Below are 7,783 nucleotides of genomic sequence, written 5' to 3' on the forward strand. Positions count from 1 at the left end.
CCCTAGTGCAGCCTCACCTTGAGGCACTGTGAGTGGGTTTGGTCACAACAACAATGTAAGAAGGATATACAATTATTAGAGAATGACCAAAGGAAAGCTATTAAGAGAGTGAAGGTTCTAGAAGATAAGACTTTTGAAGAGAGGCTGAAGTCATTGGTTTGTTCAGCCCAGGGAAGAGAATATGGACGGGAAGCTTCATGGCAGCCTACAGCTCCTCATGAGGGAGCAGAAAGGCAGTGCTAAGCGCTGCTCTCTTATGTCAGCATCAGGACACAAGGTAAAGGCATGGAGCTGCATCAGAGGAGGATTAGGCTGGGTGTTAGGGAAAGGTTCTGCACCAGAGGGTGGTTGGGCTTTGGAACAGGCTTCCTGGGCAGTGGTCACTGCACCAAGCTGCCAGAGTTCAAGAAGCATTTAGATATCACTGCCAGAAATGTTTTTTGATTTTGTTGTTTTGATTTTTGCTTGTTTGTCCTTGATGTTTCTTGTACTGAGGACTCCATATCTGGATGCAATACTACAGATGGGGTCTCACCAGTGCCAAGCAGAGGGGAAAACTTGTCACTGAGCTGACATATTTATATGGTGGTGTAAATCAACACTTTGATTTTATCTCTTCACATGAAAATTTCACTTAGTCATTTTAAATGTTACAGTGAATTAAAAAAAAAAAAATCATGAAACATAGAATTCTATTTCAACTTAAAAAAAAAATGTGCTTTTTTTTTAAATTCTTTTTAACACCCTAATTAAAGTAATATTTATTTAAAGTAACATATATTAAAGTAACATTTATTTATCTTGACCTATTTTTTTTTTTTCTGGTTATAATTCAGTTCTGCTATACTTTTCCAGTACTTTCTAGGTGCTTTTTCTTTGTTTGTTTGTTTGTTTGTTTGTTTTAATTATACAAATTAGTGGCTTTTGTCACTGTACTAGAAATGAAGCCAACATCAAATGTTGCATGACATAAGGATGTAGGTAGTCCGATTTGATATCTGATGCCTGGTTGCCTCTTTATGTTTGGGTGGTATTCATCCTTCTAGCCAAGTCAGTGAAGCAGTACATGAGCTTGTTTCTTTCATTGTCATCCAACTGACCCTCCTCAGTAACCCTATTTTTTTAAAAACATTGTCTAGATGTAAACTGACTTCTCTTTGGCAGAAAGAATTATAATGCTAAATGATTCTTATGAAATGTAATTATAATATAAATGCAAACAAAACATTGCAACTCATATGTTGAACTACAGAATGTAATGCCCTACCGATTTCCATTTTTAATCTACCTTGATTGCATAATTTTGCTTTTACTCTGTAAAAACTATTTTTCTCTGCAGAGCTGATGTTGATTCAATCTCCTCAGTTTCTAAAGCACTTTGTAGTTCCATACAAATTTACAAATACCACAAATTTACATGAAAAAAAAAAAAACAAAAACAAGAAACAAAAACTGAACATTTCACCTCTGAAAGAATATTGAAATAATATTAGGACTATGCATGTGACTCTGAAACATGGAATAGTATCTTATCACAAGGATGGATGCAAGTACACGATCCTATGACACAGAAATATGGAATTCCAAACAAAGAAAAAATCTATTGAATTAAAATCTGGCAGTACATACCTGTTTAAAAGATTGATAAAGGATTGCACTTAGAAAGCATTGAATTCAGTAGGAAGCTGGTAATATATACTTTAATCTAATATTTCATAAGTAACTGGCAAAATAAGATTTTTCATTTTTACGGTTTCTTGCACATGCTGCTCTCTCTTGAATGTCAGTGATACTATGAATTGTTACTAAGGAAACAGAGAATCGTGGATTTAATTAATACTTATCAGGTAAAGAACTTTAGACTATTTGATTTTGAGGGGAAAAAACTTAAAAAACAATATTGTTGAAAATCAGCCTGCACATATCTTGTTTTAGACTAAAGACTAAAAGATCTCTGGCTGTAGCAGTTTTGTCTCATTCCTCTACAATTAAAAAAAAAAATAAAAGAAACTAACAGATAAACTAACACAAAACAAAAAGAAAACTCCACAATTCAGAGAATAAATGAATGTGCAAACGGCAATGAAAGTAGCCATTTTTAATTATCTTTTCTTCTGCAGTTTGGTTTTATAGAGAAATTGAAATATATATAAAATTGCCTTTGAGGTTTATATGAAGTCCTTGTGTATTGTAACCTCTGTCAGAACTGGAATTAGTATTTACTATATGGGCCTTCTCCAGAAGGAAATATTAATAAAATAGAAATATTTTTTTTCTTCAGAATTTAGTACACACCCAAGGAACTTTTTGCAGCCTGAAAGTTTTTGTAATCATATGTTCAGTCAGAAATAGGTGATGTAGAAGAAATGCTATGTCACAGCTTGAACCAGTGATTGAGCCTCTGACAGGAAGACAGGGCCAACCCACAGGACCTCAGTGCATGCAATACATTTGAGTGACCAGAAGGGGTGGAGTCAATGTCCACCCCCTCCCTGACCTCATTTAAAAGTTGACAGTGGAGGCAAGGTGATCTTGTTGGAAGTCTTGGTTTTTTTTTCTGTATGTGAGACCTTTGGAATGTAAGTAGTTTCTTTTCTTTGTTTGAATGCCCATATCTGTTGCATTTGAGCAAGTCCTTACTTCCTGCAGTCTTGGACTTTGCTATTCTGCTGCTTTGCAGTGTTTTCCATTGTGTTCCAGCTGGGAATGTGTCAAATAAAATGTGAGGGTAAGTAGTATGGAATAGGAATATCAACTAGATTACTCTGATGCATAATTAAAATAGTGGTTGTGAACAGCTCATTATCTTGTGGAAAAGATGATGTAATCAATCACAAGTGATTTTTATCTTTAAGACCAAAAGTTTACTAGATCTATATGATAATATGTATAACTTCTAATAAGCATGTAAAAGATCTGACACTAACATTATGCTCTCCTTATTTTTTTTAATAAACTTTTGGCTAATTATGATCACAGTGAAGGGTCTAGATCCAAAGAGACTAGGTTCCTGCTAGAGGTTTCTAACTACTGTTGCTCCTTCCCTCTCCCCTCCAGTTAGTCCACGCAGATGTCCATTAGAACTTATTTCAGCGCTAATCTTCCTTTCCCTTGAAGCTGTAAAGGGATAAAGATAAAACAAAAAAATAACTAATTCAAAAGAAGTTACACTTCTTTGCCTATAAGCTGGAAGATAAAATTAACTGCTTTATGCATCTATAGGAGTGTAATAATGAAATATCTTCTTATGCAATGTTACTTTACAAAGATTTGTGTGACTCTTTAATGTAGGTTTTACGTGCTCAAAGACTACCAGTATGTAATATGTATTCTGCTTAACAACTGTACTGCAGTGTATGTGGAAGGCAATGTTATTTGCACAGTATAAGTAACAGCTTGTCCAGAGATCAGGGACCAGGATGCATGTAGGTATTTCAATCCAAGCTACTCTTTATCAAAGATGAACAGCACCATATATCTTTCAGAAGGGAAGTTTATGAGGTGGTTTATTAACTTCTCCAGTAGTGCAAGACCTGATCGTGTAAATTATCCTGTAATGCTTCATGCTAGATATGCAACATAATTCAGCTGTCTGTGTGTGAGAAGGGTATACAAGGTATTGGAATAATATAATTTTTGCCCTTTTTCTAGTAAGTGTAATAATTATCTAGGTTGTAACATTGACCCTTGCTATTTGTTGGTCCTTTAAAATGGCTGTGACTGAGTACCCCCATCCATCCATCTTGCAGTTAAGTGTAACCTAGAGTTTAATCATGTTTCTTGTTGTCAAGCAACAAACACTTCAGCAGTTTTTAATGTTCTACAAGCTAAAGTAATAGAATTTATCTAAAATATTCCATTAAATGCATTATGATTTATTTTCTTCTATAATCAAACTGATAATCTCACAGTAATAAAATGTAAAAAATACAAATTAAATACTGATTTTTGTGTGTACAGATAATATTAATGTAAAACCATGTAATGTTATTGTATTACATTAAAATAGATATATCCCGTGGCAGCTTATTTTCCTGTGTTTCAGATGAGATGTAGATGACACTGCTGTGCATTTATTTTAAACTGCTTAAAACTACTCAACTCAGTCATAGTTGTAAGTATATGCATCACTTATGGGGCATGATTATGAGTAAGGACTAGTGAGCTTCCTGTAGGAGAAGTTGTTTTTACATATTTAATTTTCTATCATGAAATGATATTTCAGATGGTTGGCTTTTGTTTTCACTAACATAATGTACTCCATGTTCAGTACATGTATGTGATCAGTGAATTGGAACTCACATTTTTTAAAAAAAGGGGGGAAAAAAATCAAGTAGGAATTGATGAAGGCAGAAAGGCAAAAACAGAAATAAATTGCAATAACACAGGATCCCTACCAAGCAGAATATTACAAAATCACAAAAAAAAAAAAAAAAAAAAAATCAGTGTCTTTAAAAATATAGTTGAAAATAAACCATATGAGAATTCCTTATTTGGTAGTTTATTACTATGAAAACTCTTCATGAAAATTTGCTTGTTTCAATTAAATATTAGTAGAGGCTTTTTTTTGTCAGTATTGGTAATCTCAATCAGGAAAGAGCTCAATACAGTTGATTTCTATGGGGATTAGAGCACATCAATTTTCCTGCACCATATTAAACAAAAAGACACTTAGAATACAGTTTACTTGAGTTTCCTCCTTCACTCAAGTGAATTCTAGTGGGTATTTGAAAATGATTATCATCTCCCTTTTTTTTTATGGGAACCTTTAGAAGGATTTTTTTCTTCATTACTACCAAAGTAGAGCTTGCAAAACTTGAAAATTACATAGAGCAAAAATTACTTCCCAATCCTATTTAAGAGTCTCTTTTGAAAAATTACAGACTTACCTCTTTCAACTATATAAGAGCCCTACACCTGGAAACAGTGGGAACAGAGTATGTTATGTTCAAACACCATGCTTCTGTTATAAATTTAACTGTTTGTGTATTTAGGTAATACCTTTACTTCACAGAATCACACAATCCCTGGATGACTGTGAGGGACCTCTGGATGACATCTAGTTTAAAATCTCTGCTCAAGCAGGCCCATCTGGACTCATACCCATGGGCTACATCTCTGGTCCAGGGTCTGTTCCTGTGAAAGTCTCTCCATGGGCTGTGGTCTCCTTCAGGCTACATCCACCTGCTGCACTATGGGCTCCACCACAGACTGCATGTGGAGATCTGCTCTGCATGGTGCCCCATAGGCTGCAGGAGGAATTCTACTCTGTGCCTGCAGCAACTCCTGCCATCCTTCTGGCCTGACCATGGTGTCTGGGTTGCTGTTTGTCTCCACAGTTTCTCATTCGTCTATCCCAGCTGCTTTTGTACAGAAGTTATTGCGGAGTTTTTTTTTAGTTGTTTATCTCCTTTCACAGAGGCACAACTGGCATTGTTCATTGGCTCAGCTTTGGCCAGGGGTAGGTCCTTTTTGGAACCAGCTGGAAAGGAATTTCTGATATGTGGCAGCTTCTGGGCTCTGCTAATAGAAGCCAAGCCTGCAACTCTCATACTATCAAAATAATGCAATTTAAACTCAGAACATCTGATTAATCTGCCACTTCCTCCAGTTTTGTGTCATCTGCAGACTTAATGGGAGTATGTTCAATTCCATTGTCCAGATTATTCATGAAGGTGTTACACAGGACGGGATTTAGTATTGACCTGTATGGATACTCCACTAGTTAATGATCTCCAGTAAGAATTTGCACAAACTACTATCTTCTGGCCATGTAGCCTGTTCTTGGTCCACCTGACTATCTACACATTCTATCCGTTCTTCAAGTTTCTCTATGAGGATCTTATGGAGGTCAGAGTCAAAATATTTAGTAAGATAACATTTCTTAAAAATTATCAGGTTGGCCAGGCATGAGCATCTTGCACTACGGCTTGTACTCCCTGCTATGTGCTTCAGATGATAACATTTGAAATGAAATGTAAATATGGCAAGCTCAAGTTATAGCAAGTAATTCACATATTTTGATACAGTGGCTGAATGCAGTCCTGTAAACAGTGAAAAATATGTAGTTCTGTTTTACACTTCGATACAGGAATTTGAGAATAGATTTCAAGATGTCAAAAGAAATTGTCACTTCTTTGTATATTTCAACTCCATTTCAGTCAACATAAATACATTACTTGCATTCCTGGGAGCTGCTGCCACTTCCCAGTCTCCTCCCAATCCCTGTTTTTTCAAAAGATGACCTTGAACTGAATATATATTATCAGTTGCAGATCTTGAGAATAAATGCTTGCACATATCAACCTACATTCACTTTCTTTGTAGAACAAGATTATTTATTGAAATATGAAAAGAAAAAAAATTTTCTTGTGAAGGAGAGAAATAAGAACTATTTCACTTCTGTTTCTTTCACAAGGTCTTGTGGATCAGAAATAACAAAACTTGCTATTTGCTTACCTTGATAATAACATTTAATTCTGTGTAAATGGCTACAGAGTACTGTGTTATTTAACTTTTATATGAAAACATGATTTTGGGTTTCTAACTACAACTTTCAATAATGTGAAATGATCAGTCAAGTTGAAGCAGTTCTGAGAATAGGTGAATAATATTTGCTGCTTTATACAAGGTGTTTTACAGGAGGAAAAAAAATCAAGATCAGTCTTATATTGAATTTTCAGGAATGTGTGATTTATATTTTTTTCTTAGCCAACACATTCCAATGAGAATAGAAACGTCATTAAAGTTTTCTCTCAAAAGAATATATCTCTATCAAGAATATTCACCACTTCCTTCCACTCTGCATATATAACCTGTGAGTTCTAAGTCATTACTGGGAATGACTTATGCTATGTATTAAATATTTTTTGTCTCTAAAAGATATTCAGTGCCACACAATATTTTCTAGTTTGTTTTTTTTTTGTTTTTTTGTTTTTTTTTTTTTTCAGATGTACTCACTGAAAAATAGATGTTAATTCTAGAGATTGTGGACATTTTCTCTTGGTTTTGGAAAATTCCAATGTAATAAAATCATTTTAACTGTGACAGTCATGACCATGCTTCTTGCTCTGCTATACAATGAAATGAAAGATAAAGTATTTCATCTGAGGAGATAAATTTTAACTTAAAAGATTTAGAGCAAGCTACCTACTCTTTCCTGGCATAGAAGAATTCAAATTTTAGCTCTGGCCAGCAGAGCTGGGGATACTATCTGCTGAAGAAGCAGAGGCGGAGAGATGCAAACACCAGATGGCTATGACATGATTAACACTTAAATATTATATATAAAAGTAGGCATTTTCAGTATGTTTATCCAGAAAAAAAATTACTGTAGGAAGGGAAAAAAAAAAAAAAAAAAAAAGCCCATGACCAAAACAAACAAAAAAAGCCAACAAAACAAAACAAAAAACAACAACAACAAAAAAACTAAAACATGACAGTGGTAAAGTCCAACCAGTTAATATGTCAAAAGATTTCTTAACTGGAAGAGTTAGTTATAAGGGTAACATATTGTCTGTTTATGATGCTCTAAAAGAGCATACAGAAATTCTGTTACAATATTGCAATTATATAGAGGAATATTTATAAGTCAGTATTAAATTAAAGTTAATACTTAACAAACATGTATTCGCATTGTTAGTGTTTTACATAGGCTATATCATGTTCTTTGGACTAAAATATTTCACTATTAATGTATTCTCTACTTGGTGAAAAACACTGATGCTACATATTTATATGACCTAGTTTATTTATAAGCTGATACTTGCATATATCTTGAAAG

General features: G+C 34.3%; 1 long non-coding RNA gene across 1 annotated transcript; it reads left to right on the forward strand.

Moving 5' to 3' along the window:
• Positions 1 to 2,592: 2,592 nt before the first annotated feature.
• On the forward strand, positions 2,593 to 6,178 carry LOC128073517 (uncharacterized). The gene is made up of 3 exons (XR_008202746.1): positions 2,593 to 2,728; positions 4,046 to 4,114; positions 5,015 to 6,178. It is a non-coding gene; the product is annotated as an uncharacterized LOC128073517 (long non-coding RNA).
• The last annotated feature ends 1,605 nt before the right edge of the window (positions 6,179 to 7,783 follow it).

The sequence above is a fragment of the Tympanuchus pallidicinctus genome, unplaced genomic scaffold, assembly GCF_026119805.1.
Source record: "Tympanuchus pallidicinctus isolate F22 unplaced genomic scaffold, pur_lepc_1.0 scaffold8, whole genome shotgun sequence".
NCBI lineage: Eukaryota > Metazoa > Chordata > Aves > Galliformes > Phasianidae > Tympanuchus > Tympanuchus pallidicinctus.